This window comes from Lactuca saligna, chromosome 5 (genome assembly GCF_052625555.1).
Source record: "Lactuca saligna cultivar CGN05327 chromosome 5, ASM5262555v1, whole genome shotgun sequence".
Taxonomy (NCBI): domain Eukaryota; kingdom Viridiplantae; phylum Streptophyta; class Magnoliopsida; order Asterales; family Asteraceae; genus Lactuca; species Lactuca saligna.
In genome coordinates, this window is record NC_136421.1 from 126,054,498 (window position 1) to 126,067,033 (window position 12,536).

Genomic DNA, 12,536 nt, shown 5'->3' on the forward strand with positions numbered 1-12,536 from the left:
TGGAAGGCTGGCAGACTCACAACCTGTAGGTGTTGTGAATAATGTGTTCACCGGTGTACTCCATCCCCCACATGGTTGCCTTTAGGACATTTATTGCTAAGGAACCCCCTTAGCAGTAGTGTCCATCCCGATGATGATCCTTAGGATAGGTCCCTTATGATAGGTGTTTAGGCATGTAATGTGAGGATAACGGGAACGGGTAACCGAGTTATTGTTGGTTGATGAAATTAATAAAATTATTTATTGTGGGTTGAAAACCCTATGTGTTCACCAGGCTCCCAAGCCGGACCCACTTAGTTTTATGTATTAAAGGTAGTGGCGCTTGAGCATAGTTGTGATGTGTTGGGATGAGGGATCCCGAGTCTTATGTACTGTATTGTTTATACTTATGTACTATATCGAACATGACATCCCGAGTCTTTTAATGAAATACATTTCTAAGGAAATGCTTTTGATAAATCTTTATCATATTATTGTTTTTGGGACAAATTTTGCAACTCTTTTATTAAAAGGTTACTCTGATTTTGAAATACAGTATAAACAAAACTGGTCTTTTATGGCCGTGATTTTTGGGATGTCACAGACTTGACATGGCTATTCCACCATGTCAGGGCTTTTTTCTCGAAGGTGCAAGCAGCAAGCTTGACCTTGCTCCCTGCTGGGCATGAGAAGATCTCGAAGATCGACTCTGTGTTTTTAAACCATTGCGAGAGGGCAACGACTCCGCTATTCCCTTTAAAGGACTTTGGTTTGCAATTAGTGAAGACCTTGTTGTAGCACTCTCTCGAGCGCACGAGGATTTCACCTTGAGTAGAATGAACAGGTGTTCCACCTCCGCTGGCACCAATAGAGTGATATTGGGCCATGGCTGTTGCCACAGCCGCAGCTACTGCAACATTTAGGGTTTTCGTATCGATTTGTGGAGGAGGTGGTGGTGTTTGATTTGTCGACATGCATCTGTTCCGAAGTTTTTGAGGTGCCATATTTTAATGAAAGTTTATAGAGATGATGATAATAGTAAGGATTAATTTGTAAAGTATGATGAGAGTGATCCATGGACTAAATCGCCATAGTCTAAACATAGAATTAGTGTATGATTGGAATAGAGACACAACAATAGAGTAGGGAAAACACAAGGGTGTAGACTTTCCAATAAGTTAGATAACTGTCAATATTACTGGTATTAATGATGTAAATGAGTTCTAGAAAATGACCTAACAGTAGGTCTTTCATCAAACCATATAAAAGGAAAATGTTGACAGCTTAGTAGTCTAGATAACGTACTGAAAGATAGAAATATTTTACAGACAAGTGCTTCATAGAGCACAGATAAGAAAAGGGCTATTCCTTAAACCAAAAGATGAGTCAGACATCTTCTACCGGCAACGGGCATTCCTCGGGTGAACCCTCACATCCGCCAATTAACGTACCACTTCTTGAAGATATCGCTCCTGATCTCTCTGACGAACTTGAATTCTATGAGTTCAACTCAGGATGCAGCTAGTTGTTGCTGCAGAGTCTCATTGCTGCGCCTAGTCCTTTCCATACCCTCTTCGAGTTGGCGAATGCGGACCGTGTTAACGCTAGAGTTGGCATCAATCTCCATGACTCGGTCGATGGATGCTCGACCTTGCTCCACATTCCGAGCAATCCTACGGACCATGACAGGCAAGACTCAGTCAGCTGAGCCACCCTCGCTTAGATTGTAAAAGCTTTGGTCCCCATTGTAGGGTAAAGGTTGACCCTGTTCATCACTCTAATGATTCAAGTTTGTCACCCACAAGGGTGTGGGACCTTGAAATGCTAGTCGGGGGTTGAGATTTGGTACTTGACCCTCTTGGGGTAGGTTGTTGACTTTTGGCTCGGAGTCTAAACCATCAGAAAATCCTTCAGCGTGGTGATGATCCAAAGGGATTGAATGATCATCTTCTAGCTCTTATTAAAGCCATCCAGCATTGCCTTCGTTTGGGAAGTACGGGTTGCCTGGAGGATGGAATCCATCCATGATATCTATGCGAGAAAAGGGGTATAAGAATCTAATATAAATAAATGTACTACTTAAGATAATTATAAGATGATCCTTACTAGTTACTTCAATACTTGCATTGTGCATACCAGTTATATGAAATCAAAATAGGATAGACCTTCGAATAAGTAACCCTAACTCCAAATCCACAACCAAACAAGGAACAGGAAGTAAAGCAAAGACCATGAATTCTAAGTCTATGACACCTTAATCTCATATAACCTAAGTGTATCCACGTAGCAACTATTGACCTACTTGTAAAGACCATTTAAGTTCTCAGATAAGAATTGTAGTAACACAAAATACTCCTATAGTATTTTAGGTTTATGTTTTGTTCTAATGTTCTCATTGTAGTAGTGTTGGTAAGTGTTTAGACTTGTTGCAACCTCACAACCATTCTTAGGAACATGCTAGTCACTCCTTGGAAAATATAGTTGATCAGGCTATATCACTCCCAGATTTGAATATATGTCTGTAAGTCTAATTGTGTTGTTCAACAATCGTGATACTTTTGTTATGTCCTAGTGACACTGATTTTAGTACGAATGCAGGTATGTTTACTTAGTTAAATATTTTATTATTTGAAAGTGTAAACTCTAGGTTAGAGTATTTTAATACCAATGTGTTTATAGTTTGTATATCTTTTATGGGTCGATATACTCTATTCAATATAAACAATGCTCTGATACCAATCTGTCACACCCCAAAACTGAAATGGTGGAAACGTTCGGGGGTGGAGGACGTCATGTACACTATCACAACACAGAATAATAGTAAACAACCAAACAACATCATCCATTGCGTTAATAATGTATTTTATTACAAGTGTTCTATATATTTTATAAAACACCAAAATATGAATCAAAATAATAGATGAGTCTTGAATATGCTCCATCTTCTCAAAAGCTGGCATTGACACCTATCTACTGATGACCTGAGACTACAAGTTATTTTGAAAGAGTTTATCAACATTAAAGATGGTGAGTTCATAAGCATTTTAGTGTCTTTCTTTGGATGAAAATGTTTGTAAGCATTTGAATGTATAAGTTTGTAAATGTTTGAAATATAGTTTATACATTACCGTTTTTTTTAGAAGATCATAAAGAGAATGCATGGGTAAAATAATACAATATTGTAGTGTTGTATTATAGTAACTACTGTTGTACTAACTACCTTAAAACCGGTTATTTACTAAGGTATAATGTGATTTGATTGTACCACACTATCGACTAAAAACACGACGATGAAAGATGTCGGAAGTAATGACACTTGGCACCCGTAGACCTTCAGGTCCCACTGTAGCTAGCAGCAAGGTGTAGGATAGTCAATCCAGTATAGATCTATATGCAAATTCACGCTCTCCTTCCGAGAGACTCTGGATACAAATCGATCCATGTAGTAATGACATGCCCCGAAACAGTGGTTCACATTTATGTTATAGTATACTTGTATATCTATTGTATATACTAGAGTATTGTATGTTCTCTCTGTCTAGTATGTAGTATGTTCTCTTGTACAATGTAGTGTATGTATTGTTTCTCGTTATAGTATTCTCTATTTGTTTCTCTTTATAGTATGGTTGTATAGTTTTTCATAATAGTAAGTTGTCTTAGTTTCTCATCATATTATATTAGTATAGTTTCTCATAATAGTAAGTATTGACTCATGAATGAACTGACTCATTGTATGCTTCATTGTACTAGAAGTAATGAGTAGTATCTTCCTAAACTATACCTATTATAGTTTACCAGTAGAATTGTTTGTATGACTAAATGTATTGAACTGAGATAAAAGTCTTTTATATCTATACATATATACATAATATATAACTAAGGATCAAATGACACTCGGACAAACAACAAGGTACTCTAAGTCCACAACCAAACAAGGAACATAAAATAAAGTAAGTTATCAGTCATAAGTCCTTCAAACCTTACTTATATTACTATACATGCATCAGACATTGTTTTCACAATATATAAGTTGGAAAGCTGTAAAGGAAAAGGTTTGGCATATAAAAGTAAAGAGTTTAACATGTAAAAGAGTTTGATAAATAGTTTCAAGTACTTTGCTTGATAAAACATTTTTACGAATAGTAAATCCATTTGTTTGATAGTTAGTAATCAAATGTAATTGATATAATAACTATAACGTTTCAACTAGTATTCCCCCCATAAAAGCATTTAAAATCATTTAAAAGGTTGATTAAGGGGTATGAACTCACCTGTAGTGGGTAGATTCGATGAACGAGTGGTATGGGATGCTAGGTGTCAAGTGAAGACTTGAGCACACACAGATCCTAGTTGGCACATAATGACACATATATGCATCTAATTAGTGATTAAACAAATAATTTAGCAAGTATAGACAACCTATAACATGGAAAACACTTTTATTCAATTGGTATAAGTACAAAGGGTTGAATCTAAGGGTTGTATGGCTTCACCTTGGAGTTTACGGCCCAAGTGTAAACTCCCCATGAGTTCATGGCCAAGGGTTTGCAGCCCTAATGAGTTTACAGCCGTAAACTCGTGGTAAGTTGTACCATTTTGATGTTTGAGGTCCTTTACTCATTTTGGAAGTGTTCTAGACCTCGTTCTAAGGCTAAGGAAGGAGTTAGGGCAACTTTGCACCAATCATTAGGGTTTACGGCCCAAGGAGATTGCCTTGGCTGTAAACTCTCTTTTGTTATTGATTTTTTGTTGTTTTCAAGGTGTAAACTAAGTGATTCAATCATATAACAAGTTAAGGCAAGAGTACTTACAATATAGAAGCTTGTAAGGGTGTTTAAGGTCTAAGAACAGTAGTGTGTGTTCTTGGTGAAATGAAGAACACTTGAAGATCTATCAAAATGAAAGGATTTCATGGATGAAATCCTGTATAACTAGATAAGGAGATGTAACAACAAATCAATAGAAGAAATGCTTACATTTTTGGAAGATTGGGATGAAGATCTTATGATACTTGAGAGAGAAATGGAGGTTCTCAAACATGAAAGGATGGAAATGATGAAAAATGATGTAAACTCATGCTTATAGCATAAGTTCATGGCTAGGGTTGAGTTTACGGCCTAAACTCATGATGTTTGGTTGTAAACACCTCATAATGGGGTTTAATGCTTGATTGTTACACAAAAATGCTATAATATACTTCCTTCTTCCTTTCACTTGTTCCTTTGATACAATAAGATTAAAAACACCCAAATGGACTCTAAACAGATCTAAAAGTTAGCAGAAATAAGTTTAAATTTGATTGAATGTACGGCTTGTACAAGATAGAAATTTCGGGTTGTCACATCATCCCCCCGTTAGAGAGAATTTCATCTCGAAATTAGATTTTAAGCAATAAATAGATACAAATAACTAAGCAAAAAGATGAGGATATTTCTATTTTATTTGATCCTCGCACTCCCAAGTGAATTCTGGTCCTCGCTTGGTATTCCAGTGAACCTTCATTATCTGGATACGGTTTTGCTTTGTTTGTTTGACCTCTCGGTCAATGATCTCTACTGGTTCCTCCACGAAGTCGAGGCTCTCATTGATCTCGATCTCATCGATTGGGATTACAAGAGTCTCGTCGGATAGGAAATTTACTAAGTTCAAGACGTGGAAGGTAGAGTGTACGTTATTGAGTTCGTGGGGTAGGTTGAGTTTTTAAGGTACAGGGTCGATTCTAGCAAGAATCTCGAAAGGTCCTGTGTATCTTGGATTGAGCTTCCCATGCTTTCTGAAGCGTATTAATCCCTTCCAAGGTGAGACTTTCAAAAGAACATGGTCTCCCACCTGCAATTCTAAAGGTTTGCTTCGTTTGTCTGCGTAGCTTTTCTATTGGTCTCTTAAAGCTTTCAATCGTTCACGAATCTAAACAATCTTGTCTGTCGTTTCCCGAATGATCTTCGGACCTGTGAGAGTGTTGTTAGGAACTTGTCCTTTAGCTAACTGGGTGTCACCCACCTCAACCCAATACAGAGGAGATCTTCACTTTCGGCCACAGAGGGCTTCAAATAGAGCAACCTTTATGCTCGTGTGATAATTGTTGTTGTAGGAAAATTAGACAAGAGGTAAATGAGTATCCCATGCCTTCCCAAAGTTGATCACACTGGCTCGCAACATATTTTCCAAGGTTTGGATAGTCCTCTCACTTTGTCTGTCGGTCTGTTGATGGTAGGCTGTACTCATGTCCAGCCTAGATCCTATGGAACTTTGTAGCGACTGCCAGAACCTCGAAGTGAATCTACTATCTCTATCGGAGATAATGGATATAGGAACACCATGCAGTCGTATGATCTCCCTAATGTATGTTCTTGTAAGCTTCTCCATCTTGTTAGTTTCTTTGATAGGCAGGAAGTGTGCAGACTTGGTCAATCTATCGACGATGAACCAAATGGTATCAAGTCCACCCATTGTCTTGGGCAGCTTGGTTATGAAGTCCATTGTGATCTGCTCCCACATCCATTTTGGTACCTATGGTTTCTGTAGTAAACCGTAGGGTTCTGGTATTCGACCTTGACCTTGGTGCAAGTAAGGCATTTACTCACGAAGGTAACAATCTCTGCTTTCATGTTACGCCACCAGTATAACTTTTTAAGATCTACATACATTTTATCTGAACCCGGGTGGATGGAATATCGAGTGTTTTGTGCTTCTATCGTCACCAAGTATCTGAAGCCACCGTGTTTCGGTGTCCAGATCCGGTCCATAAGATATAAGGCTCTGCCACCCTTAACTTCCAAGTTCTTATCCATCCCTCTAAGGGATTCACCTGCCATGTATTCGGGTTTCAAGGCTTCGAATTGAGCCTCTTTGATTTGTGTGGACATGTGTGAATGGATAGTCATGGTCAATGATTTGACTCTTCGACCAGAATATTCTTTCCGAATTAAGGCGTCTGTTACCACGTTGGCTTTACCCAGATGATAACAAATTTCGCATTTGTAGTCATTGAGTAGCTCGAACCACCATCGTTGTCTCATGTTGACCTCCTTCTGGTCGAATATATGATGTTAACTCTTGTGGTCTGTAAAGATTGTGCTTTTCGTACCATAAAGATAGTGTCTCCAGATCTTCAGAGCAAACACAACTGCTCCTAACTCGAGATCATGCGTGGTGTAGTTGACCTCGTGCGTCTTTAGCTATCTCGACACATAGACGATGACCTTACCTCGTTGCATTAGAACACAGCCGACCACCTGGTTGGATGCATCGTAATATACTACGAAGTCTTCTATCCCTTCAGGGAGGGATAGTATTGGTGCATTGCATAAGGCTCGCATCAGCGTTTTAAACGCTTTTTATTGCTTCTCTTCCCAGTCAAAGGCCACGTCTTTCTGGGTCAATGTTGTAAGATTTTTTGCAATATGAGAGAAGTTCTGTATAAATCTGCGATAGTAGCCATCGAGGCCTAGAAATTGAAGAATTTTTGTAGGCATCTTTGGTGCTGACCAGTTCTCAATGGCTTTAATTTTGGAAGGCTCCACGTGGATTCCTTCTTCTCTAACCACATGTCTTAAGAATTCGACTCTTCGGATCCAAAATTCACATTTTGAGAAGTTCGCATAGAGCTTCTCTGATTTTAAGGTTCCTAGGACTTGTCGCAGATGATCACTACATTCCTCCTTACGTCGAGAGTAGATCAGTATGTCATCAATGAAGACGATGATGAACTGGTCCAAGTAAGGACGGCATACCCTATTCATTAAGTCCATGAATACTGCAGGCACATTGGTCAATCCGAATGGCATCACCAGAAACTTGTAGTGACTGTAACGAGTTCAGAAAGTTGTCTTCGGGACATCCTCCTCAAGCACTCGTAACTCGTGATATCTGGATATTAGATCAATTTTGGAAAAGTAACTCGCCCCTTGCAGTTGGTCTAACAAATCGTCTATGTGAGGCAGAGGGTAACGATTTTTTACCGTAAGCTTGTTGAGTTCTCTGTATGCGATGCACATACGAAACGATCTGTCTTTCTTCTTTATGAACAAGACCGTTGCTCCCCATGGTGTGAAGCTTGGTCTTATAAAGCCCTTGTTGAGCAGTTCATTAAGTTGACCGGATAATTTTTGCATCACAGCTGGTGCTAATCGGTAGGGTGATTTGGCTAGTGGGGGTAGCTCCTGGGACTAAATCGATTCTGAACTCAACTTATCGGTGCGGAGGCAATACTGGTAGTTCTTCTGGAAAGATGTCGTGAAAGTCGCGTACTACCGGAATGCTCTTCAGGTCTTTCGTTTCTAGGCTCGTATCAACAACGTAAGCAAGGAATGCATGATATTCCTTACACAAGTACTTATGAGCTTGAATACTTGAGATGATACGAAGACTCGTGCTAGGTTTGTCGTCGTAGATAATAAGAGTTTCATTAGATGGAAGATTAAGACGAACAACTTTCTCATAACACATGATGTCGGCACGATGAAGACTCGACCAATCCATGCCGATTATGATGTCAAAACTTTTAATTGAGACCGACATGAGGTCGATTGAGAAGGTATGGCTATCTAGAGTTAGGGTACATCCTATGTATATACTGCTAGTGCTCTCAGTTTTCCCATTAGCCATTTCTACCGTGAATGGTTCTTTAAGTGTGCGAGGTTGTTGTTTAAGTAGATGAGAAAATTTCTGATTTACGAAACTTCTCTCCACTCCACTATCAAATAGTATGCATGCATAAGAGTTATCGAGGAGGGACATACTAGTGACCACTGTAGGGTTAGCAACCACTTCCTTGTGGCTTATAGCCAAAACTCTTCCCACTCCACCGGAATTTCCTGCCTTCTAGCACTTCCTTTTGTAGTGGCCCACCTCGCCACAACCGTAGCAAGCCTGGCCCACACTAGCATCGGGGACTTGGGTGATCGGCCTTACCGGAGCTTTGTAGAAACAGACATTGTGTCATTTTCTGTTGCAGTTAGAGCACTGCATTTCCTGGTAGGGACCATTGTGGTGGAAGTTACATTTGTTGCAATTCGGTATGGTTCCAACGTACTGCTTTATCGGAGCAGCAGCGGCAGATGCTATCGTAGCATGAACCACCACGACTCTTTGCTTTTTTTGCAGCTTTTTGCTTATTCTTGTCATCCCAGAACTTCGTTTGTTATCAGCGGATTGGGAGGGTTCTAAGATGGATAGGTTTGTTGTTGTTGATGGGGTATGCACCCCATGGTCAATGAGCCGTTGTGCCAACCGCTTGGCACTATCGAAGGTGGTGGGGTTTGAAGCTAAAACATTCCCCTGCACTGGAGGAAACAACCCCCAAATATACCTCTCTATCTTCTTTCCCTCTGTGGGAACCATGTTAGGACATAGAGCCATCAGCTCGCCGAATCTGGCGGTATAGGAAACTATGTCGGATCCCTTCATGGTTAGGCTCCATAGTTCTTGTTCTAGTTTCTGGATTTCGCCCCGCGGGCAGTATTCTTCAATCATGAGGTCTTTCAGGGTTTCCTAGCCTATATCGTTTGCCACTATTAGAGTTAGTGACTTTATAACACCCGGTTTTCGGGGCTAAGCATTTTAGACAATGTAAAAGTCTAGGTCAACTATTGTAACTCATTTTGAAGTAATAAAGATGAAATATTTGAGTATTATGTGAATTTTTATGCTTATTATGTATTTATAAATGTTTAATATATAAAGAATAAAAATAAGCATCAAAATTGAAGTGTGATATAAGCCTTATATCTCCACATAAAGTTGTAGTAGTCGAAACAAGGATTCCGTGGATATAAAGAACGCTGAAATCCGAGTTATAACGAAGAAATTATGACACGTTTAAGTTTCGTGACAGAACCAGCACAACACCGGGAAGCGTAACTAGTGAATTTACGATAGACAGAGTTTTAGCCTTAGCAGTCTAAATGAAAGTCGTAGAGTATGTTAAACTAAGAGTGTCGATAAAAAGAACGCCCAAATCTGACTTCGTATGAGGAAGTTATGATTTTTCGAAGTTTCGGATTAGCAGTGTACAACCCGAAATTCGAATAATAGATCAAGCGGTTTTTAGCCGAAACAACCTAAAAAGAACCGGAGTTCTCGTTAAGATTAGCGTATCGAGAAAAAGATGGGTGAAAACGGACGTTGGATGAAGAAGTGATGAGAATTTAACGGACCAATCTTGTCCCAGCCTATTAATGATATAACTTTTAAAATAGAGCCAAAATTAGCCAACGGAGTCTAAACGAAAGTTGTAGAGTACGTTCCCTCCTTCAAGTGGATATAAAGAACATTGAAAAAGGGGCTCGTATGAGAAAGATACGAATTTTTAAAGTTGGAAGGTGAATTTGCGAGACCTGGTTCAAATCCAATGATGTGGCGCGATCTAGCCCGTCCATCGCAGATCTAGCCTCGCATCTAATGATCGCCACGTCACCCTCGTACACGCCCCGCGTCCGAAGTCAGTACGCGTCGCGTACCCTTGCCCTTATCTATCGAGACCGAGTGCGAGCCAGTTGTGCACCGCTGGCAACACAATCCGAAATTACGCCCTGCGTAGCTGTTGGACGCGTAGCGTAAATCCAAAGCCAGCAGCCTATAAATAGCTGCAAATTCTCTCGGATTTTCACACCAAATCTTCTTCTCTCTCTAAGGGTTTTAATCCTCCCCTAAGCTTAGGTGATCCCCTAGCACCCGAAGGAAGCCCCGAGGCTCCCAGAGTCCCGAGAAAAAGTGTCTTTCGATTTCAAAAATCCTACTCCAAGCAACGCTGGGTTTTCTTTAAAATCCGTTGTAAGTGAGTTATGCTTACGTAGTTTTTAATATGGCTTTCAAATAATTATAATAATGTTATTAGGTTCTTAAAATAATTATTTGGGTTATTATTATGAATTATATTGATTGTTATTTAACGCTTATATAATAATCATCAGAACTAGACTACTAATTAGTCGCGGTTGACGTTAGACTAAACCTTATTGGTATTGATACTAGGTTTTATCGAAGGAAAATTGTTTTGAGAGTATCGAACCATTGTCTGAGTGCAAAATCACCACCTTTTCAGGTGAGTGCATAGTTACTTTCAACTTAAACATAGATATGAAGTAATTTATATAAAGTACATGCTATGTGTAAATATTATCTAAATATTTGCTATCTATGTTGGATGAACATTTTTATACATGTTTTCAATGATTTAAACTGTATATGTATTTTATATCTACGAAAATGTTGGGGTAAAACGTGGGTAGATGTAATAGGTGATGTGTGATAAAATGATGAGAGGCCTCGATCTTGTTGTTGTTGATCCAGTCATCTAGCGGAGTATAGATGACGACCATGGACTCTTCACGATAGTCCAGTGGAAGGCTGGCAGGCTCACAACCTGTAGGTGTTGTGAATAATGTGTTCACCGGTGTACTCCATCCCCCACATGGTTGCCTTTAGGACATTTATTGCTAAGGAACCCCCTTAGCAGTAGTGTCCATCCCGATGATGATCCTTAGGATAGGTCCCTTATGATAGGTGTTTAGGCATGTAATGTGAGGATAACGGGAACGGGTAATCGAGTTATTGTTGGTTGATGAAATTAATAAAATTATTTATTGTGGGTTGAAAACCCTATGTGGTCACCAGGCTCCCAAGCCGGACCCACTCAGTTTTATGTATTAAAGGTAGTGGCGCTTGAGCATAGTTGTGATGTGTTGGGATGAGGGATCCCGAGTCTTATTTACTGTATTGTTTATACTTATGTACTGTATCGAACATGACATCCCTAGTCTTTTAATGAAATACATTTCTAAGGAAATGCTTTTGATAAATCTTTATCATATTATTGTTTTTGGGACAAATTTTGCAACTCTTTTATTAAAAGGTTACTCTGATTTTGAAATAAAGTATAAACAAAACTGGTCTTTTATGGCCGTGATTTTTGGGATGTCACAGACTTGACATGGCTATTCCACCATGTCAGGGCTTTTTTCTCGAAGGTGCAAGCAGCAAGCTTGACCTTTCTCCCTGTTGGGCATGAGAAGATCTCAAAGATCGAATCCATGTTTTTGAACCATTGCGACAGCGGAACGACTCCGCTATTCCCTTTAAAGGACTTTGGTTTGCATTTGGTGAAGTCCTTGTTGTAGCACTCTCTCGAGCGCACGAGGATTTCACCTTGAGTAGAATGAACAGGTGTTCCACCTCCGCTGGCACCAATAGAGTGATATTGGGCCATGGCTGTTGCCACAGCCGCAGCTACTGCAACATTTAGGGTTTTCGTATCGATTTGTGGAGGAGGTGGTGGTGTTTGATTTGTCGGCATGCATCTGTTCGGACGTTTTTGAGGTGCCATATTTTACTGAAAGTTTATAGAGATGATGATAATAGTAAGGATTAATTTGTAAAGTATGATGAGAGTGATCCATGGACTAAATCGCCATAGTCTAAACATTAGAATTAGTGTATGATTGGAATAGAGACACAACAATAGAGTAGGGAAAACACAAGGGTATAGACTTTCCAATAAGTTAGATAACTGTCAATATTACTGGTATTAATGATGTAAATGAGTTCTAGAAAATGAC